This window comes from Sinocyclocheilus anshuiensis, unplaced genomic scaffold (assembly GCF_001515605.1).
Source record: "Sinocyclocheilus anshuiensis isolate Anshui unplaced genomic scaffold, SAMN03320099.WGS_v1.1 scaffold1009, whole genome shotgun sequence".
Taxonomy (NCBI): domain Eukaryota; kingdom Metazoa; phylum Chordata; class Actinopteri; order Cypriniformes; family Cyprinidae; genus Sinocyclocheilus; species Sinocyclocheilus anshuiensis.
This window is the reverse complement of record NW_015555761.1, coordinates 37,063-42,038: the sequence shown is the minus strand read 5'-3', so window position 1 is coordinate 42,038 and position 4,976 is coordinate 37,063.

Genomic DNA, 4,976 nt, shown 5'->3' with positions numbered 1-4,976 from the left:
GCATGGTGTGACGCTCTGCGTGTTATCCCGCTCTATGCGTGTGTGCTCCGCTCAGTCGCTCATGGCCCATGTGAGTGCTCCACTCATATACCGTTCATGCTCATCGGAACAGCAAAGTCCACTCAGAAATCAAGCTGACAGAAAACATCTATGTAGTACAGTATTGTTTCTGTTTGCAATAGCACTACTGTGCTGTAACAAGGTGTGGTAAATGGGCAACTATTCTTATTTTATTATTAACTGCTTAGTCTCCTTGTCATTTCTTATTCAATTCAAAGTTTTAAATCAAGCTATCTCGTGCTACTGCAACAAAATTACCCAACTGTAAAATCAAAAATACACTGAGTGAGCAAAACTTTGTTTAATTACCATTATAACTAGCTATCTCACAATGTTTACATATGAATAAAAGCCTACATTAAAATCTGTCATATAAATTGGTCTCTTCATTAGAAATTAGCCTACTGATTGCCACCACTGATGGACAAAATTTTTTAAAAATATTAAAAATATCTGTATGACAGTGAGTGTATTCTGCATTTCTTCCCTGCTGTACCGAATATCTATACTTTTCAAAGTATCATATCGAAGTTAGAAATTCAAAAGGTGCCACGACTAAAAAAAGGTTGGGAAACACTGCACTAGTACATAGATCTGTAGAACAAATACAGTAGAGTTTGATAAAGTTAGCAAGATATTCACAGATTTAACATTTCTGGATCAATAAATAAAGAGCAAAATGTTTTTACTACACAATTGACGCCTCTTTTCTTCCGTAATGATGTAGAAAACGAGCTACAAGCGAGTTTTCCTCAAAACAAGCTTTCCTCCACTCTGTACAAAATACATTGATCTTAATGCACTGGCGTCTGAGAGACAAGTCCGAAGGGACTGTCCGCAAAGTGTGAAGCTTGAAAAATGCTACTAATAAAATACTCAATAACTTCACAGTAACACGCTGTAGTGTCACCAAATTAAGTCCACACATCACTACTCTCCTGCTGGTTATACTACAACAGTTCTTTTTGAAAATAATTGTTTTACATATTTTTTTAATGATTTTTTATTATGACAAATAGTTAATAACTTCACTGTAACACACTGTACTTTCTCCAAATTCAGTTAACACACCACTGCTCTCCTGCTGGTTATACTGCAACACTTATTTCGAAAATAATTGCTTTTGACAGATTTTTATTTAAATATTCAATATTTTCACTGTTATTAGACAAAATAGTCAATAACTTCACTGTAACACACTGTACTTTCCCAAATTTCAGTTCACACATCAATGCTCTCCTGCTGGTTATACTACAACACTTATTTTGAAAATAATTGCTTTTGAATGATTTTTATGATTTATTAAATAAAAATGATAAATTCACTTTTACTGGACAAAATAGTCAATAACTTCACTGTAACACACTGTACTTTCCCCAAATTCAGTTTACACATCAATGCTCTCCTGTTGGTTATACTACAACACTTATTTTGAAAATAATTGCTTTTACATATTTTTTATGATTATTTAAAATGAAAAATAGTCTACTACAACACTTATTTTGAAAATAATTGCTTTTGAATGATTCTTATGATATTTTTTGTTTTAAATATTCAATGCATTCACTGTTATTGGACAAGATATTCAATGACTTCACTGTAACACACTGTGCTTTCTCCAAATTCAGTTCACAGATCACTGCGCTCCTGCTGGTTATACTACAACACTTATTTTGAAAATAATTGCTTTTGCAAATTTTTTATGATTATTTAAAATGAAAAATAGTGATTACCTTCATTGTTATTGGACAAAAGTCAATACCTTCACTGACTGTAACACACTGTACTTTCTCCAAATTCAGTTAACACATCACTGCTGTCCTGCTGGTTTTACTACAACACTTATTTTGAAAATAATTGCTTTTACATATTTTTTATGATTATTTAAAATGAAAAATAGTCATTACCTTCATTGTTATTGGACAAAGTAATCAATAACTTCACTGTAACACACTGTACTTGATCCAAATTCAGTTCAAACATCACTGCTCTCCTGCTGGTTATACTACAACACTTATTTTGACAATAATTGCTTTTGAATGATTTTTATGTTTTTTTTTATATTTAATAAATTCACTGTTATTGGACAAAATAGTCAATAACTTCACTGTAACACACTGTACTTTCTCCAAATTCAGTTAACACATCATTGCGCTCCTGCTGGTTTTACTACAACACTTATTTTGACAATAATTGCTTTTAAATGATTTTTATGATTATTTAAAATGAAAAATAGTCAATAAATTCACTGTAACACACTGTACTTTCTCCAGATTCAGTTCACACATCAATGCTCTCCTGCTGGTTTTACTACAACACTTATTTTGACAATAATTGCTTTTGAATGATATTCATGATTTTTTTTATTTAATAAATTCACTGTTATTGGACAAACAACACTTATTTTGACAATAATTGCTTTTGAATGATTTTTATGATGATTTTAAAATGAAAAATAGTCAATAACTTCACTGTAACACACTGTACTTTCTCCAAATTCAGTTAACACATCACTGCTGTCCTGCTGGTTTTACTACAACACTTATTTTGAAAATAATTGCTTTTGAATGATTTTTATGATTATTTAAAATGAAAAATAGTCAATAACTTCACTGTAGCACACTGTACTTTCTCCAAATTCAGTTCACACATCACTTCTCTCACTCTCATGCTGGTTTTACTACAACCCTTATTTTGAAAATAATTGCTTTTGAATGATTTTTATGATTATTTAAAATGAAAAATAGTCAATAACTTCACTGTAGCACACTGTACTTTTTCCAAATTCAGTTCACACATCACTTCTCTCCTGCTGGTTTTACTACAACACTTATTTTGAAAATAATTGCTTTTGCATATTTTTTATGATTATTTAAAATGAAAAATAGTGATTACCTTCATTGTTATTGGACAAAAGTCAATACCTTCACTGACTGTAACACACTGTACTTTCTCCAAATTCAGTTCACACATCACTTCTCTCCTGCCTGTTATACTACAACACTTATTTAGAAAAAAATTGCTTCTGCATATTTTTTATGATTATTTAAAATGAAATTTTGTCCAATAACAGTGAATTTATTAAATATTAAAAGAAAATCATGAAAATCATTCAAAAGCAGTTATTTTCAAAATAACTGTTGTAGTAAAACCAGCAGGAGAGCACTGATGTGTGAACTGAATTTGGAGAAAGTACAGTGTGTTACAGAGAAGTTATTGACTATTTGTCATAATAAAAAATCATAAAAAATGTGTAAAAGCAATTATTTTAAAAATAAGTGTTGTAGTATAACCATCAGGAGAGCAGTGATGTGCGAACTGAATTTGGAGAAAGTACAGTGTGTTACAGTGAAGTTATTGACTATTTGTCATAATAAAAAATGTGTAAAAGCAATTATTTTCAAAAATAAGTGTTGTAGTATAACCAGCAGGATAGCAGTGATGTGTGAACTGAATTTGGGGAAAGTACAGTATGTTACAGTGAAGTTATTGACTATTTTGTCCAATAACAGTGAATTTATTAAATATAAAAAAAAACATAAAAATCATTCAAAAGCAATTATTGTCAAAATAAGTGTTGTAGTATAACCAGCAGGAGAGCAGTGATGTGTGATCTGAATTTGGAGAAAGTACAGTTTGTTACAGTGAAGTTATTGACTATTTTGTCCAATAACAGTGAATTTATTAAATATTTAAAAACAAAATCATAAAAATAATTCAAAAGCTATTATTGCCAAAGTAAGTGTTGTAGTATAACCAGCAGGAGAGCAGTGATGTGTGAACTGAATTTGGTGACACTACAGCGTGTTACTGTGAAGTTATTGAGTATTTTATTAGTAGCATTTTTCCTGTTTCGCACTTCGGACTTGTCTCTCAGACGCCAGCGCATTGAGACCAATGTATTTTGTACAGAGCGGAGGAAAGCTTGTTTTGAGGGAAACTCGCTTGTAGCTCGTTTTCTACATCACTACGAAAGAAAAGAGGCGTCAATTGTGTAGTAAAACGTTTCGGAAAAGTCGAATCTGTGAATATCTTGCTAACTTTACCGAACTATACAGTAAGCTTCACTGTAGGTGTACAGAATGAAGAATGAAAATGAGTACAGAATACAGAATGAAATGAATACGCAAACATAGCCATGCTAGCCATGCTTGCATCCAGGGGCGTAAATTTCATCTGACAGTAGGGGGGGGGACAATAAACATAAAATTTATCAAGAGCAATTTTTGAAGGGGACACAAATAATACAGCTAAAATTGTACTTGTAAGGATATGTATACACAGACGAATGGCTACCTATTTTTAGTGCAGCGGGGAGACTGTGCCAAATTAGACCACTTAAAACTGTCGTGGTCGCGCCGCGACAGCGCTCGTGTCCATTGTAGACATTACTATCCATCACAGTGTTGCCAGATCCGCGGTTTTCCTGTGGAATTGGGCTACTTTATCACTGTTGCTGCGGGTTGTTTTTCATGTCCACGGGTTGAAGCATATTATGTATTTTAGCCCTCGGAATGCGATTTTTACTAGGGATGCTCCGATCTGCCTTTTTCGCCTCCGATACCGATTCCGATACCTTTCTTTTGAATGTATAGCATATTTTTTAATAAGGCAACAACATATGATAGATACGATAGGACAAAACAAATACAGTGCAGCATGAACTGTTTTTATACAGTCTATGAGCACGAAGCGCTTACAATGTGCGCATCCGGTGTGCAGAATGATGAGCTTGAAACAACATGGCGTCACAGCCTGACGCCGTGTTGCATCAAGCGCATCATTCTGCACACCGGATGCGCACATTGTAAGAGCTTCGTGTTAAAAACTGCAAAGCACAAAGGGAAGAGAAATTGATGCGTAGTGTATTATATCTGTGCAACAGTTATTGAGCCTTTCTTGTAACTGTTTTAAAT